Source organism: Lynx rufus, unplaced genomic scaffold (genome assembly GCF_022079265.1).
Source record: "Lynx rufus isolate CCGP_SWC_20201006 ecotype Redwood Valley unplaced genomic scaffold, mLynRuf1.p SCAF_4, whole genome shotgun sequence".
NCBI lineage: Eukaryota > Metazoa > Chordata > Mammalia > Carnivora > Felidae > Lynx > Lynx rufus.
The window spans coordinates 52,641,731-52,668,362 of NW_025814856.1; the positions used below are offsets into that span (position 1 = coordinate 52,641,731).

At 43.9% G+C, this 26,632-nt stretch overlaps 1 protein-coding gene across 3 annotated transcripts in view; it reads left to right on the forward strand.

Moving 5' to 3' along the window:
• ATG7 (autophagy related 7) overlaps positions 1-26,632 on the forward strand; it is a 248,663-nt gene that overhangs the window by 195,394 nt on the left and 26,637 nt on the right. The window lies entirely within an intron of this gene.

Sequence of the window (26,632 nt, forward strand, 5' to 3'; positions counted from 1 at the left end):
ATCGGTTCTACTGTGGGTTTTTTTTGTTCTAGTTCATTTATTTCTACTTTAATCTTTATCATTTTCTTTCTCCTACTGATTTGGGGTTTTGTTTGTTCATTTTCTAAATCTTTTAGGTGTAAGGTTAGGTTGTTTGTGTGAGATTTTTCTTGCTTCTTGAGGTAGGCCTATATTGCTGTAAATTTCCATCTTAGAACCACTTTTGTTGCATCCCAAAGATTTTGGACCATTGTGTTTTCATTTTCATTTGTCTCTGTATTTAATTTTGATTTCCTCTTTGATTTCTTGGTTGACCCATTCATTGCTTAGTAGCATTTTTGTTTGTTTTTAATGTTTATTATTAATTTAGAGAAAGAGAGAGAGAGTATGCATGTGAGTGGGGGAGGGGCAGAGAGAGAGGGAGACAGAGAATACCAAGCAGGACATGCAGTGTCAGTGCAGAGTCTGACACGGGGCTGTATCTCACAAATCATGAGATCATGACTTGATCTGAAATCAAGACTTGGATGCTTAACCAGCTGAGCCTCCCAGGTGCCCCTAGTAGCGTGTTTTTAACCTCCATCAACATTCATTCTTAAAAAAAATTTTTTTTAGGTTTATTTATTTACAAGTGGGGTAAGGTCCGAGAGAGAGGAGAAAGAGAGCCCCAAGCAGGCACTGTACTGCCAGAGCAGAGCCCAACATGGGGCTTGAACTCATGAAACTGTGAGACCATGACCTGAACCAAAACCAAGAGTCAGCCCCTTAACCAGTTGAACCAGCCAGATGCCCCAACATTTATTCTTATTGTTGATTCCTGGAAGGCAATATGTCTTTTTTTTTTTTTTTTTTTGGCTACTTTTAAGATTTACTTTTTATCTTTGCTTTTTATCAATTTGTAGGCTCTCTTTATTATCTTACCTGAGGATCCCTGAGCTTCTTCAATCTGTGGGGAAGATATGTCCTCACATTTTGAACATTATTTGCCATTTTTTCAAATTTGTCTTCTTTTCCATTCTCAAAATTTTTTTCTACCTACTGAGAGTCCTATTACATGCTTGTTAGACATTCTGACCATGTGTCAAATCTATATTGCTTTCTATTTGCTTTTCTTTTGTGCTTTATTTTGGGCATATAGTATTGACCTATCTACTGATTCACTAATCCTGTCTGCTGCTGTATCTAGTCCACTGTTAAACCCATCCAGTGAGTTCTTAATCTCTGATACTGTTTTTGGAAGTTGTAGAAAGTTTTTTGGATTTTTTTATTTTTGTAGATCCTGCATTCAAATAATCTATCTTTTCATCCAGTTTTTCTGTCCTTTTTCTTTTGAAAGTTATTTTGAAATCATTGCTAAATCAAATATGTGGATCAACTCTGCTTTTAATCACTGTTTTATCTCTTGATAATTGGGGCTTTTACAGTTTTCCAGGGTGGGAGAGAATATTTAGTAAATATTTATTATATGCTAAACACTGTAAATGATCGATTTACTCCAGATTGTGTTGTAGTATTCTATAGAATATTTAAATTTGTTCAGTCAGCTAAGTTACTAGAAGACCAGTTTGATTCTTTTGAGACCTTATTTAGGGAAGATCTATTTCCGTGTCCCCTTACTGCTCAGTATGATTGATAATCTTATGGGTGGCTTTTCTGAGTTGTAAGTAAATGTTTGGTACGCTCACCTATGTCTTCTACTCTGCCTTGGCCCCAAATCCAACATCTTTCCAATAGTGTTTAATACCTAATTCCATTCACTCACAGTTCTCAGCTTCACAGCACATACTTTCTTCCCAGACTTTTACAAGTCTCAGCCATCACTCAGTAGCCTGAGAATCAGCCAAGGAGCCAAGAGCAATTTCCATGTAGATTTCTGGGTTCAGTCCCTCATGTTCAACCATTTCTACCACCTGGCTCCCCAAACCTCAGCCATCTTAGTGACATTGAACTTACATTTCTGCCTCACCCGTCTATCAAATCCCTGCTGGAGTTTGTGTGTTGGTTGCTCTTTGAGCCTGGTAACTGTTATTTTATATATTTGTCAAGTTTTTATTGTTGATGGCAGGAACATGAGACTGACACCATCTACTTTATCATAGAAATAGAAGGTAGCATTTTGCTATCTTGGTTTTAGTTACATGTTTTTAGACACCCATTTTTAAAGGTGTGATATATGGATAATTTTTATTTTAAATTTACTTCAGGGTAACTATTATTCAGTAACATTTCCCAACATTGCTATTTAGATGGGAAATGACTATTTTTTAGCTTCATCTTTATTAATGTATGAAGGTTTCAATTAGCCTCTTCAGCTTTGGTGCTCACTGTATTAAGAGATAGCTTCTTTGACATTTGCTTGGTTTGAAAATTGTCTAGTGTTGAGAGTCTGCTCTGGCTTGACCCAATTTCCTGGTAAGCATAGTCCCAGTAACAGCACATCTTGGCAAAATGGACCTGTTGTCCTGGGTGACTCCCAAAATGGCAGCCATTAGAGTTTAATATCTTTGGCCTTAAGTTTTATCTCCTGTGAAAATTCAGCCACTTCAGGGGAAGAATGGCAGAGTAGGCTGTATTAGTCATTCATATGAAAACAATTTATCAGATCCCTTCTTATAGACCTGGTTTAATAGTAGCTGGGGAGAAACTTTTGTAGTAAACTCCTTGGTGTCTGAAGCAGTGAACAGGGACATACAAGGCGGGAAAGTGTACATAAAATAGAAGGGATAAAAAAGATAAATCTTATCATTGTTTTAACCCTTCCCATGGAGCTAGGCTCCTTCAGTTGTTTTATCTGTTTCCTCAAGAAGTTCTTAGTGCATTGTGACAGGAACTATGGCAATAAAGCAAAGTCTAAAGTTATACAAATAGGGGAACTTGGGTGGCTCAGTCAATTGAGCATCTGACTCTTGATTTCAGATCAGGTCATGATGCCAGGGTTGTAGGATCGAGCCCCATGTCAGGCCTCTGCACTGAGCTTGGAGCCTGCTTAAGATTCTCTCCCCTGCTCACTCTCTTTCTCTATCTCTCAAATAAAGAATAAAATGATACAAATAGGGTGATAATAAAGAGTAAAATCTAAAATGATTAAGGTAGGCTGGAGATATGCCAGAAATCAGCAACATTGGTTTCTTCCTAGGGGGGCTTTTGAGTGGCTGGGCATTAAGGATGGGAGAGAGACTTCATTATGTAATCTCTTCTCCTCCTGAAACTTGAACCATCTAAATATGTTACTCTCAAAAAAAAAAAAAAAAATCAAGCATGTTTATTTTTTGTCCTTCCTATAACATCCTGAGAGTAAAAGGATATTATTATTATTTAAAAATATTTTTAATGTTTATTTATTTTTGAGACAGACAGAGTGCAAGGAGGGGAGGGGCAGAGAGAGAGAGGGAGGCACAGAATCAGCACAGAGCCCAACATGGGGCTCAAACACCAGTACTGCAAAATCATCACCTGAGCCGAAGTCAGATGTGTAACTGACTGAGCCGCCCAGGCACCCCAAGGGATATTATTTTTAACCCTCAAAGATAATAAAAATAGGAGAGCAAACAATGGCAACAAAAAAATTGGAGTCTGGAAAGATGACACTGTAGACTGAATGCTTGTGTCCCACTAAAATTCAAATGCTGATCACCAATGTGATGGTAGTTGGAGATGTGGGGCCTTTGGGAGGTGACTAGGTCATGATGGCATTAGTAACTTTATGAAGCAGACCGCAAAGAGGTCCCTTGCCCCTTTCACCATGTGAGGAGACAGTGAGAAGGTGGTCATCTATGATCTAGGAAGGAGAATGTCACCAGACACCAAATCTGCAGGCACTTTGATCTTGGACTTCTCAGCCTCCAGAACTATGAAAAATAAATGATTATTGCTTAAATTACCAAGCCTGTGGTGTTTTGATATAGCAGCCCAAACTAAGACAGATGGACAGCAAGGAAGTTAAATTCTAAGCCAGCCAATAGAGAGCCAGTTGTTTCCACAGAGCTACCTGAAGGCTTGGGAGTTGGGGACAGTAGATGCATCTGAAAATGAGACTTAAAACAGGGTTGTTTGAAAGTCTGACTTAAGAGGCAGTTAGATCCCTAGCCTTTCATGCTAGCTCTGCACAGTAGGACACCTGCCCACCCCCACCCCAACTCCAGGTAGGAAACTGAAATTTTACTTTCTGGTGAGAATAAAACAGAGTTTCTGGACAAGGCCATAGCAGAGTTGAAATTAGGGTATGCAGCACTGAAAACACGAGATTAAACAAATGTTTACATATCAAATACAGAGAGACCAGACCTTCTGCCCACACCCGGCTACCACAGCTAGGTCGTCAAGCTTAAGTACCTCCAAGACAGGAGAGAGGATTCTCTGTCTCCGGAATCTGACCACCCTGAAGAAAAAATGTCAAGAGCTCTGTGACATGACAGCTCAGCCAGATGACCATACAGGGAAATCCACAGTAGACCTCAAACAGCTTTTGAGTAACTCATTAAATAGGAGCAGAAACCAAGTATTGCCAGGCATCTAACTTGAAAGACAGAGACTAAACTAAATTTGAAGGAAATATACTGTGTCAAGAGAACATTTTAGATAGTCGAAAAATTTTCTGTATTATTTATGTTCTCAATGAGTCAAAGATATTAAATTCATGAAACAACAAAGGGCCATGAAAAGTAATATTCAGATAATGAAAAAGAACTCTCAGACATTAAAAATATAATAATTTCGGGGCGCCTGGGTGGCTCAGTCATTTAAGCATCTGACTTCAGCTTAGGTCATGATTTCGTGGTTCACGAGTTCAAGCCTCTGTGCTGACAGCTCGGAGCCTGGTGCCTGCTTCAGATCTGTGTTTTCTTCTCTGTCTGCCCCTCCCCTGCTTGTTCTCGATCTCTCTCTCCCTCTCCCTCCCTCCCTCTCTCTCTCTCTCTCTCAAAAATAAAACATTAAAAATTTTTTAATACTTAGTAATTTTAAAATTCAGCAGGGTTAAATAATAAAATTCAGAGTGTCTTCTAGAAACTAAGACAAAAGGACAAAGAAATGAAAAATAGGAGAGAAAAGATAAGCAAAGTAGTGGATCAGGGTAGGAGTGCCAACATCCGATGACAGAAGTTGCAGAAAGAAAAACAGAAGACACATCAGAAAAAAATATAGAAGGAGTTAAAGAAAATTTCCCAAAATTGGAAGACTCAAGATTGTAACATTCAGTGCTGTCAGCACAGAGCCCAGCACAGAACTCAAACCCATGAACCACGAGATCATGACGCGAGCCAAAGTTGGCCACTTAACCCCCTGAGCCACCCAGGTGCCCCAAAAGACTTGAGATTCTAGATTAGAAGGGTCTACTTACTGCCCAGAGCAGTGAATGGCAATAACCCAACACCAAGGCCCATCATAATGAAATTTCAGAACACTGGGTAAAAAAATTCCTACCACTTAAAGAGAGGAAAAAATAGGGTCATATATAAAGAACCAAAAATCAGAATGGTTTTCGACTTCTCAATAACTACCCTGGAAACCAGAAGCCAATGAAACAGTGCCTTCAAACCATGAAGGAAAATTATTTCTAATCTACAATTCTTTATCCAGCCAAAATGTTAATTGAATATGAAGCTAGAATAAACATATTTTCAGATACACAAGATCTCAAAAAATTTACGTTTTATTCACTCTTTTTGAGGAAACCACCGAAGGACAAATTCTGGAAAAACAAGAATAAACCAAGAAAGAGAAAGACATGGAAAATGGGAATGGGGGGATGGTACACAAGAGGGAGAGAGTCAGAGGAATCCTCAGAATAATAGTGAAGGGAAATCTCAGAATGACAGACCTGAAGCAGTAAAAGCAACTAAAACAGATTAGATCAGGGTGGAAGGCTCCAACACATTTTGTTAAGAAAGTGAAATTGCTTAAATACCTAATGTGTCTGAGGATTTGTTTAGGAGATTTAGACAGTTGGCAGAAAGTTTGGGATTAAATTATGGGTAAATTACTTAAGAACACAGTAAAACAAAAAAGACAGTTGTTAAGTCCAGGGAAAACAACGTTGCAGAAGAAATGTAAAAGTAATCCTAGCATATTACACAGCTCACCTTGATATAACACTTGGATACTGATCAAAATGAATTATAATTATATTGACAAGATAAAAGGAGGGGTAGGTAAGAGTTTGTGATTGCGGGGGTGAGGGAGCATTTAGTACAAGATAGCTAAATCCTCATCTACCAAATGGGAAATAGATACCTAAAGCTTAAACCTGAGGGAGGAAAATCATGAACTCAAGAAGTAACAATATAGACATTAAAGATTTTGTACCCAATTCCTATTTCAGGAGGAGGGGGGTTCCCCACACACCACACAATTCTTTGACACAGCTGAGTGTCCTACAATTCAACTCAATTCTGGCACTATCTACCCAGAGCTAATGTCAGCTTGCACTGGTTAAAGCTTAGTCCCACAGGATTGCCCTCCGCTTCAGGTGCCAGTCACAAGTCCATGTTATTATCTGTACTTCTGACCAGTGGACTATAAATCAGCAGTTCCCATGACCCCCTCCTTGGGCTCAGTTAATTTGCTCATGGCTCACAGAACTCAGGAAACCATCTTACTAGATTACTGACTTTTTACAAAGGATATTAAAGTATACGAATCAACAGCCAGATGAAGAGATACATAGGGTGAACAACAAAGGAGCTTCTGTCCTTTTAGAGTTTGGGGCCCAGCACAGTGGCACAAAGGAGTGTTCTAGTTCACCAATGTGGAAGCTCTCTGAACCTCATCCTTTTGAGTTTTTATGGTGCCTTCGTTATATAGGAATGATTAATTAAATCATTGGTCCTTGGTTATTGATTCAATCTCCATTTCCCCAGAAATTACGGGGTGAGACTGACTTTCAAAGCATTCAGAATGCTGGAAAGCACATGGTGTGGTGATGGTAAGATCTGGAATTGACTCCTGGCTCTACTATCAAAGTCACCTAACCTCTTTGAGAATAAGATAGGGGCACTAATAATCACAGGGTGATAATAGGTATCAGGCAGAATAATGTATATGGGAATGCTTTGTAACTAGAATATTCCTATTACAAGTATTGGTTTCAATTAGTTCCTTTATGTGTTGAGTTTGTCTGTACAAATGTACCTTCTATCCCTGGTATATTAATATTATTGACTCCAGGTAGGCTTGTGTATTAGTTAAGGTATAGGTTAAAGTACTGTTAATAGGGAGATCCAAAAATATGGCAGTTCAAACAAGACAGAAATCTGTTTCTCTCTCATATAACGGTCTAGAGCTATGCTATCCAATATGGTAGCCACTAGGTACATGTGGCTATTTACATTTAAACAATTACAATTAAATAAAATTTAAAATTCAGTTCCTCAGTTGCGCTGGCCACATTTCAAACACCTAGTAGCCAGTTGACTAGAGGCTGTTGTATTGAACAGCACATAGAGAACACTTCCCTCATCACGGAAAGTTCTGTTGGGCAGCCCTGACCTAGAGGAGCGGTCCAAAACTTCAAGGGTAGCTCTGCTATACAAGGTCATCCATGGACCTGAGTTTCATGAATACTTTTGCCCTGCCATCCTCTAGTAAGACTTCATAACACATTTTTGGTGCCTTTAGTCCCTTTGGCATTATGATAAAGCCTACAGACTACCTCACAGAGTAATATTTTTAAATGTATAAGATAAAATGCATAGAATTACAATGGCAATTAATTATGTTGAAATATAATTGTCAAAGTATAAAAAAATAAACTCATGATATAGTAGTCTGTGCTTTGTTAATACACCAAGTAATGATCTAGTGGCAAATCTAATGGCTACTGTAATTTCATAGTATTGATGAGTGTGTGTGATTTTTCAAGATAATCCACAACAAGTATAATGTGATATGTACATATCTGTATTTTTCAGTTAGTGACAGTCATGGATATGGCAAATACTACTATGGTTTGTTCCCTACATATTAACTGAAGGAAATGCTAAGTTTCAGATAGAGGCTAGTAAAAATAAAGTTATATAGTTTTCTTCCCATCCAAGTTTACAAACTAACATTTCTATTTATGGACCCCTTGGGGGGGGGTGTGGAATCCAGGGTTAAGGAGCCCTGCTGGGTGATGTCAAAGCTGGCTTGGCAATGCCAGGTCTATACTCTAGAATGTGGGAAGGGGAGAGTAAATAATTTCTCTTTTAAAGGACATGACCTGGAAGTTGTTCCCATCCCATTGGCCAGCAGGCAGTCACATGACCACCTGTGGTATAAGGCAGGCTGGGAAATGTAGTCTTGAGGGTAGCCTTTTACCTTGCTATTAAAAAGCTTGGAGGAGTTCTGTTAGTAAAAGGAAAAAGGGAAGAAGCGGTATTAGGATAAATAGCAGTCTCAGCTTGGTTCTTCAGTATGGAATTAAAACAAAAAATTTGTTTTTACTTTTAAAAAATGGCTCTTTTTTTCCTAGTAGTTTGTACACTCTTCAGGTCTAAGTCAGAAATGTGAGAAAGAATTTCACTCTTACTAACTGTGGACGGGCTCCCACAGTGTCACCAGTTCCTGAGGTATACAGTGTCTAAGGGATGTAACAAATTTGGAGCTGATGTTCCCCAATTCTGTGCATCTGCTGGCAACCTTGTTATTAGTTCACAGACAACAGTTTCACCCCTCTCAGAGTGTATGTGTTCATGCTCAAAGCAGACTCAGTATGCCATTATCTGTATTGAGGGAAGCAATAACAAATTAGGCATCTACTCCTGTCACCAGTGACCAGTAGTCTATGTGCAAGAGAGCATAAAAAGTAGGAGGCAGGCTTTTTCCAAACAAACATTCCTTGAGCAAATGCCCTTTAAAGTTTAAAATAACAACTCTTTGGGTTGTACAGGCCTTTAACTTTTTAGAGAGCTTGAAGTACCTTAACTCTTCTTATTTTATTAAAGTACCCAGATCATGGGGGGTTTTCGTTATTTTTTTTTTAACTTAGTTAAATAAATAGCAGTTTTGATTCAGCACCACATGGCCAACAGCTTTTAGCTTATAAATGAAGAATCTGAAAAGGCATACTTACAGGCAAGCCCGGTTGGCTTCTGGCAGGAGTGAGGCCGAGCTGGTCCAAGCCCCGAGAGCACTTAAAGGGCCAGGCAACCCCTCATGCACACCTCTCGTCTCCATCCTGGGGGGTTCTGGTGGAACATGAATACTCAGTATTATTTACTTTAAAGTTCCTGATTGTGAGCTCCCAAGGGGCAGGCACTGGGGTCTTCCTAGCCCCCCCAAATGCTGGTGCAATTCCCTGTACATCACAGGCGCTAGACATATGTTTGCTGACAAATCGCTTCTATTTTATGAGCATTTATAATGGCCTTTTAAATAAGTGCCATTTTAAAGTTTGCTGAATGAAGTGTGGTTTTTATTTAGTCTTAGGGTCACCATTGTTTTATTTGTTTGGCCACCCTTCCCCCCAGTCCATCGCCAGTTTAAAAATATGATTCACCAGGAAAATATGACTCCATTAATTGAATTAATTTTAGAGCCAACTTTTCAGGAACCTGTGTATTTCTGTAAAGTGAGATCCACTCGCAAGTGTACCATTTGGTGCCAGCACTCAAATTTTCCCTGACTCAGTTGCTCCTGTGGTGTTTCAAATGTCTTCCCATTATATCAGGCAGCCAGTGCCCCATACTTGTGAGGATTATTTACAGGGTCTTGTGATTCAGCCCAGGATCTGATAGTGATCTTGGTCGGGTGATATAAATAGTCTAGGATTTGCCAATGGCTATTTTTATAAGGGAAGCTTTCGAAGTTGATTTCTTTGAACCCAGAATGACTTTCTCCCTCTGGCTTCCCCTGTTTTCCTCTGCCACTGGGGAGATCCTCTTTTCTGCGGGCCTGTCTTTACACCTCCTCCAGCCAGCTGGTGTCTGCAGAAATCAGAAGGAAGATACGTGTTTGACACAGAGTTGCCTGAAATCCTATATCTTCACCCCCTCTCAGTATCATCTTTCTTTCATCCGGCCCAAGAATGGCACCCACCCCGCCCATCAGGCCACAGGATCTGTGGGACTAGCCGCCTTGTCTGAAATAGATACCCAATGGCTCTCAGGCAGGACAATTCCCTACATTCATACCTGAATGTATATTTTACAATATTACCTTTTATTTGTCTTTGTGGACTTGCCCCTGCCCCAAGTTGGGGGGAAAAAACACCCAAAACGCTCAGTAGAGTTACTGTTGATGAACCAGACAGCCTCATTTGAGGTAACCCCAACTGTATGTGTGGCCAACACCCCTGCCCCGGGTGGTACAGACTCTAGAGTGCCTGCTCAGGCCTTCCCTGAGTATGTCTTGGCCCCAGGTCTCCAGAGCTCTCTTTCCTCCTTGTGAGGTACCCCTCCCCCCCACCACACACACACATACACACACACACACACACAGTACATGTGCTGTCAGCCAGGAGAGGCTCGCCTTGGGGTGCCACCCTCTCTTTGCATCCTTTCCCCAGGTTTTCATGCTGAAAACAGCACATTCTCAACATGAAGCAAAAATTGATCCTACTCTTTTTCATCCTGTGTTTTTCACCATGCTGTTCTTGGCACTCAAGCTTCTAGGCTTGGGGGTAGAATTGATAGCTTCAAGTGTAATAAGTTAAATTGGTCGGCAGTATGCCATGTGTAGCCTTAGCTCCCCTGGATAATTTACCAGCATCTGTGGCTTCTCCCACCCAGTGGCCTTGAGTGTCTCTTTAACTTCACAACTGGCTTGCCTCTTGGAGCCCTGCCCCCTCCCTCCCACCCCCCAGTCAGCTCTGAGGGCTGGAGATCTTTCTTCTTGGGCCAAGTACTGGAAGTAAAAGAGATTGTTTCAGTCTCTGAGTTCCACCCCAGGGTCAAGGGCCCCAGAGCCTGGTGCTGCAGTCTGGCCAAAGGGACCACAAAACCAGGTCACCAGTCAGTCCATCCATTCCCTGAGCTTTGGTTCTGCCTCTGCCTGGGATTAATGTCCCATCTCAGGATAACTATGAAGATCAAATAAGGTATTAATACTTGAAATACTTTATGAAAGGTAGAAAGATAACAGCAAGAATAAAAAATAGTGGGTACTATTTTATGGGCATCTCTTGTGTCCCAGGTACTTTGTTTAGTGCTTTATGGGAACTGTCTCATTTACTCCTGACAACTACTCTTTGAAAGTATTAATATGCCCGTTTTATAGAAAAAGGAAAGTGAGGCTCAAAAAGATGAAGTTACTGGTCAGGATGCCATACCTAGAGAAAGTGGTAGAGTCAAAATTTGAGTCTGGTCAGGGTGAATTTAAGGCCTACGCTCTCATCTATTAAGTAGAATATTTCCCTTCCCATTTCAGGATTGGTAAGAGAAACATAATTAACTTCAGAGGTGGGAATTTACAGCATTTTGTTTGGGATATGTATTTTACCCTCCATTTTCGAGTCAACAAGCAAGTTTCTTGTGCTTAGGCCTTATTTCCGGAGCAGAAGGAACTCAGTGGTTTTCCCACTGGGAGAGGGAGACATGAGATGTGTCTGTCTGTTCCAGGAAATGCCACCCACTCTTGTCACCCACACTGCACCACCCCAGTGCACTGACGATACATTAGCCAACTCAATGATGACTCTGTTGTGTAAGCCACTAGCTGTCAAGATGACTAAGGCTCAGACAGTGCTCCCTGCATTTCTGTTTCTGTGGTTGACAGTAGATTGAGTAGGGCATTTAGGCCTGCTCTACTTGTAAGAACCTTTGGGCAGGTGAGTTCATCAAGCCCTGGCATAGCACATGGTTAGCCACAGGAGAATGAGACATAAAAGGCTTGGTTCCTGTGTGGGGTCGCCATCCTGTAGCAAAGACAGGACAGGCATTGTGACTAATCATTGTGTGTATAATTGGCAGTGTCGAAAGAAGTGCATCCACCGGGAAAATTCAGAGAAGGGGAAGCCTCCATGAGAGTTTGATCTGGTTGCTGGCGCATATGGGTAGAATGGCAAGGAGAGCGAAGAATGTTCCAGATATGAGAAACAGCCAGGCGTATCTGGTCAAGATCTCAAAACGCTTTGTTCCTGGAAGCATTTTATATAAATTGGGTTTTAATCTTAATTCAAGAAAAGGCACATATTAAAACTTGCCACTTTTCAGAGTGTTTATGTCTTAACTGAGAAATCGTGTAATTCTGCTCAACATGTCTAAGTGTATGCTTACAAAACCTGTAACTGTCAGTAAGTGAATTGAAGGGCAGTAAGGAAGATTATAGTGGTGGTGGCTACATAGACATATGTTTGTGTTAAAACTCACAGAATTGTTGGGGCGCCTGGGTGGCTCAGTCGTTTAAGCGTCCGACTTTGGCTCAGGTCATGATCTCACGGTTTGTGAGTTCAAGCCCCACGTCAGGCTCTGTGCTGACAGCTCGGAGACTGGAGCCTGCTTCCTATTCTGTGTCGCCCTCTCTCTGCCCCTCCCCCACTTGTGCTCTGTCTCTATCAAAAATAAAATAAATCGGGGCGCCTGGGTGGCGCAGTCGGTTAAGCGTCCGACTTCAGCCAGGTCACGATCTCGCGGTCCGTGAGTTCGAGCCCCGCGTCGGGCTCTGGGCTGATGGCTCAGAGCCTGGAGCCTGTTTCTGATTCTGTGTCTCCCTCTCTCTCTGCCCCTCCCCCGTTCATGCTCTGTCTCTCTCTGTCCCAAAAATAAATAAACGTTGAAAAAAAATAAAATAAAATAAATGTAAAAACAAAAAATTTTTTTAACCTCAGAATTGTTCACCCCAAAAAGTCAGTTTATTACCATATGTAGATTTTTAAATGATTATTTTTAAGTGCATAAGGTTAATCCTTCCCCTCCAACAGCTTATAGCTTAATGAAAGACGAGATAGTAAACTGTCAGGGCACCTGGGTCGCTCAGTTGGTTAAGTGTCCAACTCTTGATTTTGGCTCAGGTCATGATCTCATGGTTTGTGGGTTCGAGTCCCACATCAGGCTCCATACTTACAGTGTGGAGCCTGCTTGGGATTCTGTCTTTCTCTCTCTGCCCCTCCCCTCCTCTCTCTCTCTCTCTCTCTCTCTCTCTCTCTCTCTCTCAAATAAACTTTTAAAAATTAAAAAAAAAAAAGAGGAAACTGTCTTCCTTAGGTAATGTAGTGTGTGACAACAGAGGTTGAACAGAAGAACATTGTGGGGGCTTGAAGCCAGCACAGAGCACTGCTGGCTGGGGAAACCCAAACCATTCTGACAGTGCGTGGCATATGCAGCGAGATCTGGGAGTGAGAAACTGCCAGAATAAAGGCATGGGAGCAGGGAGGTGTGTTTTGAAACAGCTCACATTCTCTTTGGGGTGTGTGTGTGTGTGTCTGTGTCTGTGTGTGTGTTTAACATACGACATAATTCCTAAGCTGGTATTTGTTGAGCACCCACTCTGTGCCAACAGAGTACTGGAGATTCCGAGATGAGTCCTCATCTGCATTTCCACCTCACCAGAGAAGATATACAGATGGCAGAACAGCATATGAAAAGATGCTCTATATCATCTGTCATTGGGGGATTGCAAATTAAAGCAATGATGAGACTCCACTACAGACCTGTTAAGGTGGCCCAAATCCAAAACACTGACAACAACAAATGCTGGCAAAGATACGGAGCAACAGGAGCCCTCATTCACTGCTGGTGGGAATGCAAAATGGTACAGCCACTTTGGAAGACAGTGAGACAGTTTCGTACAAAGCTAAACATAGTCTTAGAATCCATCCAGCAATCCTACTCCTTGGTATTTACCCAAGTGAGTTGAAAGCTTAAGTCCACACAAAAATCTGCACACATATATTTATAGCAACTTTATTCGTAATTGCCAAAACTTGGAGGCTCCAAGATGTCCTTCAGTAGGTGAATAAACTATGATACATCCAGACAATGGAATATTATTCAGTGCTAAAAAGAAATGAGCCATCAAGCCATGGAAAGACACAGAAGAAACTTCAGTGCATATTACTAAGTGAAAGAAGCCAGTCTGAAAAGGCCACGTATGGTATGACTCCCACTATGTGACAGTCTGGAAAGGGAAAACAATGGAGGCAGGAAAAGATCCGTGGTTGCCAAGGGCTGGTGGGGGGTAGGTGAGAAAACAAGTAGGCAGAGCATAGAGGAGTTTTAGGCAGTGGGAAAAAAACCCTATCCCTGTTCTCAAGGATGTCTGGGCTAGCTGGGGGACACAGACCCCCCAGATCAGAGGGAGGTAGAGGAAGTACCCAGAAGAAGCCAGAGAAAGGAACTGACTGGCCATAGGGGGCTTCGCTAGAGGTTTTCTAGGGGAAGAGATACATCTTAGGTGTGACTAGAAAGAGCTGCAAAGAGAGAAAGGAAGAATATTCTAGGCCACAGAAACTTCACATGCAAAGGCCTAGAGATGAGAGAGAGAGGAAGAGAAACCATCTGTGACATAAGAGCCGCTCAGCAAAGCTGGGAAGGACAGACAGGGAGGCTGATGCCCGGATGGGCCGGGCTGTGTGAGGCTTGCTGAGGCACACAAGTACACGAACTTCATGTTTAGAGCTGTGGGGAGAACCACGGGGTTTTGAGCAGGATGACATGATCAGAAAGATCCCTGCTTCAGAAAGATGGCCACAGAGTGGAGAACAGATTGCAGATGACAGGCTGGCTCAAGGAGGACAGTGGCTTGGCTAAGAGCAGGCCAGAAAGACGTGGATGAGTTGAGAAAGTAGAATCTGCAGATGCTGGTGATTGGTTGGGTGGTGAGTAAGAGAGAGGAAGGACTCTGGTACCTCTCTGGGCTCTGGTTCTGGTTTAGACAGCCAGTGGTGGTGGGAGCAGGGGGTGCGGGATCCACAAAGGAGGATGAGGGTCAGGGAGAGGAGGGTTGGGGAATAGGCTAGAAAGGGGGATTAGAACAGTGCTGTTTGCCAACGTGAACACTAGGTAAGGGAAGCCCAGGGAAGACACAGCCTCACTGCAAGTCGCTGTTTTGTTACTGCTCTCTTCTTTGGTAACATCAGACTTCAGCCAGACCCTGGAATATAGATGGACATCTGGGAATTGTTAGACTCTAGAATAAACATTTGACAGCCTTTGCATTCCCAAAGTGGCCCATACCCAAACTGACAATCGGGAGCTTGCCTGGAGAAAAACTTGATATGAGCCTCAAAGCCAATGTAGTTAATTAAAAGAGAATAGCTTTTATTAAATTTTAACAATTATTTCTTGAAGTATTGAATTCAGATGGTAAGGTAAACAGTAGAAACAACCTTAATCTTTCTTGACCCCAGTTTTCTCATCTGGTAAATGAGGGAAACAGACCTGTTGATCTCAAAGTTCCCTTCCAGCTCTGAAATTCTAGCCTAATAAAATTTTTCATCAAGGTTTTTTTTTTAAAAAAAAACCTCTATGTGAATAAACATAGAGCTCTCCCTTATTGAGCCTCAAACATTTTTTAATCCAAAATTTTAATGTTGAAACTCCATCTTGTCAGATTTCCCAGAGTGTAAATTTTCTGACCAGTATGCTGTTATTGTTTGAAAATACTGTAACCTCTGAAGCTCTGACTGAGGGAGGAAAGGGGGGAAGGGAGGAAAGAAGAAGGGGGGAGGGGAAGTTCCATGTTTCCAGCAGTAAACTTCCTGATACTAATGCTAGGAAAGCCTTACAACAATCTTGCGTCCTATAAGGAACCCAGGCGCAGTTATAATCCTCATTTTTTGTTCGTGATAACTAATTTTACATACTCCTTAATCCTCACGGCCATATGATGTGAGTAGGTGTGTTATCTTCCTCACTTTACAGATGAGGAAACTGAGGCAGAAAGTGGTGAAGTGACTTGCCTGAGCTTACACTCAGTGAATAGCAGAGCCAGGGTTCAAGATGTGGGGGTTCGGCTCTGGCGCACATGCTCTGATCACTCTGTCATGCTGTTCTCACTGCAGTGAGCACGAGTGTGGGGCATTTCAGTTGTAAATACTCTTGTCTTCATCAACCACTAAGTAAAATGTGTATTTAAACTACACATTCCCCATGTCTCCTGGCCAGAAACAGACACAGTATCTTGGTTTTACATCTTTGTTCATGTTTTAGGCCTTGATCTTACAGTAAGCATCTGTGTCACTTGGGAAGTTGAAGCCTTACTAGGTTACCTGCAAGTGTTTTCCAAGGCTGTGAGCTTGGCCCAGCGGCTGTGTAGGAAAGTGTTGGAGTGAGGAAGGATTTAGGAATACCTCTCTTCTTCCACTCAAGGCTGAGTGGGGATTTGGTTGCCAGGCATTTTTTCCTGGTCCCCTAATGCCCCCACACTGTGGCTGGTGAGAGAGATCCTTCCCTCTTGTTGCCACCATGTAGTTAGCTAAAAATGAAGAAGTCATTCCTAATTATTGCCACAGCAGGCAGCGTCATGGGGAATGGCCAGGTGCAAAGGGAATGATACTTTTTTTGGAGAACAGTCAGGATCCAACTCCTGCTGAGAACCTCACATATAAATTGAGGACCACTCTGGTATGAGGAAATGCACAGAGGCAGGGTAAGTACCAGTGAGAAGTGTCTTGTAGTCTTGGGGAACCTCAGGCTCCCACTGCCTTTGCTTCAGGCTGAATAAGCACCCTGCTTAACAGCCTCTGCCTCCATCAAGCCCATTTCACATTGCCCATCTGGGCTAATTATAAGCAGTAGCATTAGCAGAAGTAATATTTTGTGTTTTACACTGTACGAAGTGCTTTAACTTGCACTGTCTCATTTGATCTTCATGGCAAAACTATGAAGCAGGTGATACCCACATTTTACAGATGAAGAGGTCCAGAGTATAGTGCCAGAGATGGCACCTGTACCAAAGTCAGGAGACTTCCTACTGTACCTCAGGAGTGAATGAGGACTTAGGGAAGTCTGTGTGTCCTTTTGGGGGTGGGGGTGAAGGTAGCAGTAATTGCTAACCTCTAAGATGCATCAGAATCACTGGGGGTGTGGGGTGGGGGGGGGGGGGTGCCAGGAGGGAGGTTTAAAAACTAAAGATGCATGGATCTTACCTGAGATGTAACACAAGGAAATCACCAAGTCTAGGCACCCGGCATATGAATTTTAGAAAAAGAAAAGCTCCACAGTTCTGATGTACACGCAAGGTTGAAAAACACTTGTACTCAGAGTTCTTCTGAATATACCGGAATAGTCTGATGAAGCCTCGTATCCATCAAGGTAAATAGCTGTTCCCTTAGGGAAAACAAATCTTAAGATTTGGTCCCTGATCTCCAGGAATTTCTAATCTGGTTGGTATAAGACATGTATACAGGTAAAGAGACAGCACAGTGGCCCCGGTCTACCAGCATCTAAGACCTGGGTAGTCAGAGTATCAGAGCCGTCCACAAGAGACGCAGGGGGAGGACACAGAAGAAAGGTTTGGGTCAGTGAGATGATCAATTTGGCCAGAGCAAAGCGTTCACGTGAGCGAGATGTAGGAGATGAAGCTTCTCAGACAGAAGTCATATCTACAGGGTTTTCCCTGCCAGCCTGAAGAACTACAGATTAGCCCTCAACAGCACATGCATTTGGGGGTGGGGGGGCGTTTAAAGCAGAATATAATCAGACATGTTTTACAAACAGCCCCCGTTTTAATGATGAAGAAATAAATAGATGAGGGTAATTATTTCAGACCCCGTGCTTCCTTGGTGGAACAGATCTGGGTAGTGACTCTCACTCAAGATTTTGTTCTGATGATGGCAACCAGCCCTCTTTGTCAGTGCGGAGGGATACAGCGCACGCAAGTCGTCTTCCATTCCAGCTCCCGGTATTCTTTGTTGTCGGTGAAGTCTGTTAGAGTTTTTGTACAACCTGCAATGTTTTTTCATCCCCTGTTGTCTTCACTTTCTCCTTGCTTTCCCCACTCTCAGATAATGACACTTTTAATTTGGCATTGTAGAATGGATATTGTTTGGGACCACATTCATACAGGTTGAGGCTGTGCTGTCCCTGACAGCTATACCCAAATGGCAGCTCTGTGCTTGAGACCCTGCACACAAACTTACTTAATTTCCGGAAGAATCTAGTAAGACCCAGATACTGAGGCTCAGCAAAATTCAGTAAACTTACCCAGAGTCACACGGCTAAGAAGGTGCTGAGCTGGGATTTGAACCCACGTCGAGCAGACCACCTCCGCTGCCCCCCCCCCCCCAATTCTCTTCTGCTAAGCATGCTGCTTTACCATGACGGGCACCCATGGTTACAATGCCTTTTCTGCCAGTATTCTAGTAGAGAACTAGCATGTCTGAAATCTACTGCTTTCCTCTTGTTTGTTCATTCACTAAACAAGTGGAAGTGCTATATCCACCTCCCTCACTGGGACCTTTCGAGGATTAAAGAGATACAATCCCCGTAAGCATTTTGGCTTACAACTCAGCAGGAAGTACCTGCTGAACAGGAGCCCTTATGGCCACTACTCCTGGCTGCTGTGCCTGGCACCATCCCAGATGGGCTGGAGAAACAGACGTGAGGAAGTCGTGTCCCTGCCCGGGAAGAGCTCAAGCCCAGCGGAAGAAACGGCCCCCAAACAAATAACACACATAGAGTGAAAGCAGGACCTCAGCAAAGACTGCACCTCTGAGCCTGCCTTCTTGCCTCACAGAGGAAATTACAATGACCTGACAAGCATGGTTCTGGAAACCACTGTGGGTCCGGCCCTCGGCTTGTCAGGATGTCAGCAGTGTGTTTCAGATGTGGCTCCTCCCTATTTAAAAAGTCGCTATTTGGTAGGATTCCTCACTCTCCTCTGCCTCACATCTCACTCACCCCTGAGAACGAGGCACCGTCAGCTTCGAGTCCTCTCCAGGGGACTAATACCCTGCAAACACTCGAGCGTTTCCTAGCACAAAGGCTGCCATGTTAGCATAACTCCAGGTAGCTATTGTTTCAGGCCACACGTTGGGATTTGAGAGGAAGAATAGTGGAATGGACAGCTATAGACCATCATGTTCACTGTTGTCTTTTTGGTAACATGGGGATGACGGTAAAAATGTCTGCCTAACAGAGGTGTTGGAGGGATCACCCTGACACACCATCAGTCATGACACAATAGGTGTAATGCACTTGGGATCTGTAAAGCACTAGCAGAAGTTAGTTGCCATTAGTAAGGATGAGGTAGGAAGGCCAGGAACCCATGAAACAGCTGAATGGACAAGAATGCCTCTGTTCACACCATGTGCTGACAAAGTACTAACGGAAATCAGAGTGGCTGGCACCAGCCTGGGAAAGGGTGGCTGAGAACAGCATCACAGATGTGGTGACTCAATCCCGGAGACTATGGGCATGCTGTCAGGGAGAAGAACAGGCACACATTCTAGGTGGGAGGAAAGGCACACAGAGTAGCGGGATAGTGAGAAGGAGCAAGCCGCCTAAGGGGCAGTGGAGACCCTCTACTGCGAGACTCCGCACCCAAACAATCTCTGTCTAATCTGCTGCCAGGGCCTGCCAGGGTATCGGCTTTGCATGGCCCTCCCAGGAAGCTTTGTGGGGAATTTTCCATGTGCTTAATGATTCTAGATTGCTTGCTGCTGACAACAGGAACGGAGTAGGTAAATGTTTGAGTGCTACTGGTATTGTACTAACCCTTTATGTCCTTGGTCTTCACCATGACCACATGAGGTAGCTACCATTGTTATCCTCATTGTATAGAAAGGGACACTGAGGGGCACAGAGTTTATGTGACTTGCCCCCAGGTCATTAGCTAATAAGTGGCCAAGCCAGAGTTCCCCTGCACAGCTGTCCATCTCCACAGCACGAGCCCTTAACCTAGCAGTACAAGGTTTGTCTTGAGAGGAGGAGACTTTTATGCCTCCCAAGCCCATTCACTTCCTTTTATCTACTTCTGTTTGAGACCTTCCCCGATGAAGAATTGAACCATAGCAGAGACGGCAAATCTTTTTGGTGGAGTGTCAGGGAACCCTAACATCCTAAAGCCGGGAGTCGAGTATCTTTGGAACTTGCCACCCTTTTGTGTGTTGGCTACTCTCCTAACTACAGGTGGGTTTGCAGTAATTTGGAATGTGACCCTGTGCTAGGAGACACTAAGGAATTCCTGAATAAACTCAGGGCTTGCTAATCAGAGGAGCTAAGAGCCTCACACAGTTCACAGCTCTACAGGTCGGTCAAGTGAATCAGCAGGGGTGGGCAAGGCCACGATACACCTCTTCTGTGAAGTGTCTGCACAGGGCTGGGAGGGGCTTGGAACAGAAGCAGTCATGCCCCAAGGCAACAGACATGATATTAGTGGAATTTAGACTAAATTCTGTCAAAATGGTCCACCCAATTTTAAAAGTATTTGCTGGCCAGTTCCAAGGGACTGAATAACAAATTCAAACAAACCTCAGCCTTCAGACCAGCCTGTTGAATGCTCACTGTGTGTCCTCTCCTCTGAGCCTGACATGTCCGCATTCAAGCACGGCCACGTCAGTCAGTGGCAGGGCTGCCGGGAGATGTGGGCAGGCGGTGAGCATCCGCGCTGCTTTGATTTAGTGTTTGAAAGCTGCTTTTCACAAGCTAATAGACAGCTCTGGATCTAGAATCAAACAGAGTGGAGTTCAAGTCCCAGCCAGCCACCCACCAGCCATATGGCCTCAAGCCACTTGCTGTTCCTCTCTCCACCTTGTTTTCCCACCTGTAAAATGGACATATTGAGACCTCTTAGGGCTTTGTCAGAGGGGCTAATGAAATTGTGTGATCACACTTTGTAAAGTACCTGGTAAATGTGGTGATGTAATTTTGTGTCATATAGGAAATGTTTCCTCCGGTCCTTGTAACACCCAATGCACATCCCTCTTGAGAACATCCCCAAAGTGTAAGGATCGACCTGAAATCATGATGATGGTTTTGTAAATGGTTTGTGAATGTTTGGCCTGTAAACTAAACTTAGTATCTTTCCCTCCTCATTCTTTGCGGAGGGCTGTGGGGGAGGGAGGGGATGTTCAATTCTGTTAAAATGATCTTCCAAAAATTCTTACCCAACAGTGATTTTACCCTCTATCCTGGTGACCCATTACATGCAAGGCATATCCATGTAGCTTGTCCCTAGGCCTAGAGAGAGCAGCGGGGAGAATGCTTTTTAATTTGTACCGTATGCAAGACTCGTTCCCAATCTACCTTTTGGCAGAGGTGAAGTACTCCAAAGTGTTTGATTTAGAGTAATGGGGAAATCTGCCCTGCCTGTCCTCTGGGAGTCCTAAATGTTGATTTGCCTTTGGGAGGGCAGGGGTTTCGGTGAAACCTGATTTACTGCATCACCCTGGTACTGATTTCCTTTCACATACTCTAAAGGAAGTGCTCTGGTAATATTGGCAGCGGTTTTAAAATGTCGGTTCTGGAAATGAAACTGCACCTTGTGATGTTAGAATAATTATACCACACTCAATCTCTGATTTCAGCCAACACAACAGTTGCTAAATCCAGCTAACATGGAAAAACTGGACAAGAAGGGGAAATTTCAACCAAACCCGTGGCAAGGGATGGAGAAGGGGGCCTTGGTCAGACACACAATCTTGTATTTCCATTTGTCTGTTGCTAACTGGAATACCTGGTGGCCCCCGGCCCAGGCCCCCACCCCTTTGTTTTCTGTAGCCCTAAGCTCTGCATGTTGACACTGGCTGTGGGAACTCTTATGATTGAGCTGAAAGAACTGCTTTTATCATTTCAAGTATGCAGCCCCGGGCTAAAACAGGCAAAACAGTTGGTAAAAGTCTCTGTTCAAAAGCAGTCTGAAACATCCTTTGTTTTTCTCACCTGAGTGTCCCCATCAAAAGGAACCCCCACACCTCTCCACAATTCAGTGTGCCATACCTCTCTCTGATTGTCTGTCTGGCAGGCTCACCCAGGTTAGCTGACTGACCCAGTTAACTGGCTCCCCTGGGTTAACTGTGGTTTAGTTAAGCTGAATTTGAAGAGCGGAAGATGAAGGCAGGCATTTCCTCCCAGCTACTGACAGGGCAGCCCATTCCAACTGCTGGAAATCTGCATTGGAAAGCTGAAAAATGTGATTTGCGGTTTCCCTGACTGTGGCATGTTAGAGAAACAGAAAAGTGTCATTGTATAAAATGGTGGCAGCTGGTACACATTTCTCAAGAAAGCAGAAGTGTTCTAATAATGAACATATAGTCTGTTTTTAATGCTATTAATAAATACCATGCATTCCAAGTCTATAGCAGGACCCCCATTATCCTGTCATCTTCCAGGTGAGGGGCCGTAAGAACACAACTCTTTATCAGTGAACAGATGCTTAAAATGACACAGCAACAAACCCACATATTCTGTGTTGTCCCCAGCTGCTTCAGGATTTAGGATGGGACTTAAGGACATTTATCTTAATGTACTCAAATCCCACATTAGCTATTTCCCGAGGAGTAGAAGAAAGTGTCCCTCCTCTTTGCTCTGAGTGATTGACTTTATGCATAGGAGATTTGCAGTAAATCCTCGGTAGGGTTTTTTTACTGTCTTGCCCTGGTGTTTGATAGGTACTCACTTGTTAGTTGATTGAGCATCTTTAATGTATCCAGTACAAATATCTAGTTATAGACCTTTTTTTTTTTTGTTTGCTTTTTTAAATCAAAGGACCAGGAACTGAGAAACTTTGTAGCCTTTATTTTCTCACATACAAAACAGATTCACCTGTCTCACAAGATGATTTTGAGGATCTAAAATGTTACTGTGCTGGTTGACTAGACTCGTTGAAAGGCACAGCTGTTTGCCTGCTGCTTGAAGGTCACCCATGCAGTCATTTCTGTTTCACTTGTGGACTTGCTATCACCTTTGCATTTGGGGGACCACGGGAGTCTATGCAGCAAAGGAAATAAACACATGAATGAAGTAAGTTTCTGTTTGCCATTCTAGTTTCACAAGAGAAGGTTTTCTATACTGAACCCTGTTTTCAGCCCACAAGAATGTTGAGTCCATTTCAACCAGCATCTATTGAGCTGCTGTTGTTAAATCAGCAAGTGTCAGCCCCTGCTCAAGTGTCCAGGTATATCAAAGTCACAATGGCACACACCTTACAGAAGTATAAATCCTCTCTCCTGCCTTCAGAGGGCTTAGAGTCAGTCATTTATTATCACTAATATCTAGCGAGCCAGATGGCCGTGTACCTTTTTTGTGCCATTCACCATCAGAGACCTTAAGAAGACTACAGTACGAAAGGCTGGTCTCTGACATCACAGTCTAATAACATCATGTCCATAGGAGGGACAATGCAAAGTATACCTAGAAAATGTAAAGTAACAAAAATGCAAGTGAATACATTTTAAAGATCTGATTGCCTTTATCGAATGATTCATGAATTGGGCAGACTCCCATCTAGCAATAGAAAGGAACTGCATTAAATTGCAGCAAAGGAAAGGTTCTTAAAGGCAGAGAGGGAACAGAAAAAAAAAGGAAATTATTAGGAAAGAATGCATTGTTTCAGGCAAGGATGCCCTCTTAAGGAGAACCAAATGGGTCTCTCAGCAGATTACCTCCTCATGCTGATTAAAAGTCACATTTAGGGGAAAGTTGTAACTGCACTTGGGTTGGGTAATAGGTCTTGGTTTGCTGAAGTGCGGCTTAGTACAGGTGACTCCATTTCAGATCTGTTATTTCTTTTTAACAAAAGTCAAAAGTTGGGGTGCCTGGGTGGCTCAGTCGGTTAAGCGTCCAACATCGGCTCGGTCATGATCTCGCGGTTCATGGGTTCGAGCCCCGTTTCGGGCTCTGTGCTGACAGCTCAGAGCCTGGAGCCTGCTTCTGTTTCTGTGTCTCCCTCTCTCTCTGCCCCTCCCCCATTCACGCTCTGTCTCTCTCTGCCTTTCAAAAAGGAATAAATTTTAAAAAAAAATTTTTTTTTTAAGTTAAAAGCAACGTTACAAGAGTAAGGTCACAATTGAAGGACACAAGGGAAGTCATAAATAGAATGTTGTTGAACTCCCATAACTACATAAGCAGTCGGGTTGTCAGTGGGGCCAAGAAAGGTGGGAGAAGGCTTTCTGCAAAAGGGATAGGAGTTGCAAACGTGGGCCTGGGGGGACGTTTTGGTGAGAAAAATATTGCCTGGATAGCATGGTTGACAGCAAGGGATGGTACATGCAGGTGACAGCAGGAACCGTCCAGTGTAGCTAGATAAGAGGGCACATGAAAGGGGTGGGAGGAAGGACTAGGAGTTAAGAGCCCAAGGGTCACGTTCTGGGACAGTCAAAAGCCAGCCTGGGTTTGTTTCTCCCCCCGAGGGCGCTGGGGCACATATGGCTCTGCGACATTGTCACCTGCAGGCACTGGTTCTCTCCCCTGCTCTTTGCCCTGTTCTTACCCTCACAGTGACTGAGGAGAGAGGAGGAGCCTACAGCCTTTCTCTCACACTCACTCCTTTTTAATTTGAAAGCGGTGGAACAGGTGCGTCACTGGCATTTGTGGCCATGCCTCTCGCTCTGGCTGGAGGGTGTTGGGTTAGAGGCAGGCGTGCAGACTGCATGACCCACGCAGAGCGAGCCGGTGCAGAGGCATTGCAACATCCTCCCCACCTCAGCAGACATGACTAAACAAACCGTCTGCTTTGAACAATTAATCCGTTTGTCAGAGCAGCTCATAGGGCGAGCGAGGCCTTGCAAGCGGTGACACGTTCTCCACAGCAACAGTCCTGGGTGTGTGTCTGCAGACACTTCCTTCTGTTGAGAGTGTGGCCAGCCCATGTTGAACACGCTAAGATAAACTTTGAAGGAAGTGCAGCCCTTTGAATGTAAAGAGCCATGGTGACCTGGGCTATGCCTTGGCCCACAAGTTGCTTCTGGAAGTCCTTTGGTTGGTTTTCTGAGAAACTTGGATGCTGAAGTGGGAAGTGATGATTTGCTTTAGCTGAAACAGAAATACAAGAAAAATCCAAATTCTTTTCAACCAGTACCCAACCTGGACCTCATCATGAAATGTGCCCCCTCCTTTGCCTTCCCAACTCCTCCCTCGGCTGGTGACCTTCATTTAGCCATGATCTTTCTCTCTCCAATTCTCTGTACTCGTTTGCTTTATTCTTTAAAATGAGGACTGCCTTCCTCCCTGTGGTGACCAGGTGACTGTCCCCTCCCCATAGGAGTAATAAGGTAGAGCCAGCTTCACCTCCCTCAGCCCAGTGGTCTCAGTTAATAAGTTACAGAGTCGAGACTAAAATCCACTTGTCCCAATCCAGGCCTGGCACCCGGGGGAGGGAGGGGGGGAGCAGGGACTGTGCATGGTCCTCAGCCAATGCTAGGGTCCTGGGGAAAGCGGGGAGCAAGAGTGTGAGGGTGGGGACCTACTGTCCTAGCCACAAGCTGGAGAGGTGGGAGGACCTGGGGACAGAAGGGGACTTCACTGTCACTTCATGCTTGGCAGTTACTTACCTCTCAGCCTCTATGTAAACCTGCCTGGGGAGGCAAACACCTTACCCTCAGGGACACCCCACTCCCTTGCACCAAGCCTTTGCCAGATGGCACTAAGAGTGTCACCCTTTTGTAATCATCCTTAAGCCCAAGGAACAGTCAAATAAATGGTGTACAAATCTGTGTGTCAGCTTTCACCCTGACTGCATAGCATTTTGCTTCTTAAATAGCTAAAAACAGGCCTAATAATAATAGTCGTAACAGCACCTAACATTTATTGAGTGCCTGTTGTATGCCAAGCAGTGTTCTAAGTAAACACTTTGCTGGCATCCAATTCCATCAATCAGTTTTAATTTAATCATCAATTCTAATTATTTGATTTTCCCTAGAAGCATTGTTTGGAAAGTGACAACTTGTTAAGACTTAGAAATGAAAAGATTGTATTTCATGCCGACAGACAGCCGAGTCTGTCCCTAAGCCTCTGGTGCTAGGCAGTGTGCAGGCCTGCAGACACTGGTTGGGGGTCAGTGTTGCCATGAGGGTGCTTGAGATTCCAAATGGTGAGAAGAGAATTTGTAGGATGTGGCTTATTCTTTAATTCCTTCATTGCACAAGCATTTGTTGAGGCTGACTTATGATTTATGCATGGTTTATAATTTATTGAGCAGTTACTGGCTCTAAGTGAGATTCTGCAGGCACAAAGCTTAGGCGCAGCCCCTGGCCTGGAGCGCATCATCTGCAATTAGCAAACCAGAGGTGCCCTGTGCTGGCCGCCCAAGAGAGGAGGAGGGCAGAGGGCTGGGTCTGGAAGGGTGAGTCGGAGATACCAAGAAGGGAGATGGAACAGGTGGTTGAGAACACAGGCCTCTCTCCCCAAGTCACCAATCGCACCATCTCCCTATAGGGTGACAGTGGACGTAGGTAACATAGGAGTGGTGTTTACCACAGTATCCAGCAAGCTGGAAAAATGAGCTTTGTTGTTAATAGAGTAAAAGGGCTCTGACAGAGGCCCTGAGTTTTATTCATTTGTCTGTATGCCATCCCCTAGCCTACCAGCTGGGTACCCAAGTGCTAAGCTGGAGGGTTTCCCAGGAGGGTGGAGAAGAGGAGCACGCCCCAGCCTGAGAGAGGAGGGCTGGAGGAAGGGCCTCAAGACAGGAACAGCCTGGAGGGGTGCCTTTGTGCAGAGCAGAGAGGGAGGGTGCGGGCTCAGGGCTCTGTACCCCAGGAGTCCCTGACCTCATGCCCCCCTCCCCCCAGTGCCACCTGGGGGCATGGTCTGCCTGGAGTAGTCTCTTCCCCCAGCCCCACTCTTCCAGCCCCTTTAAT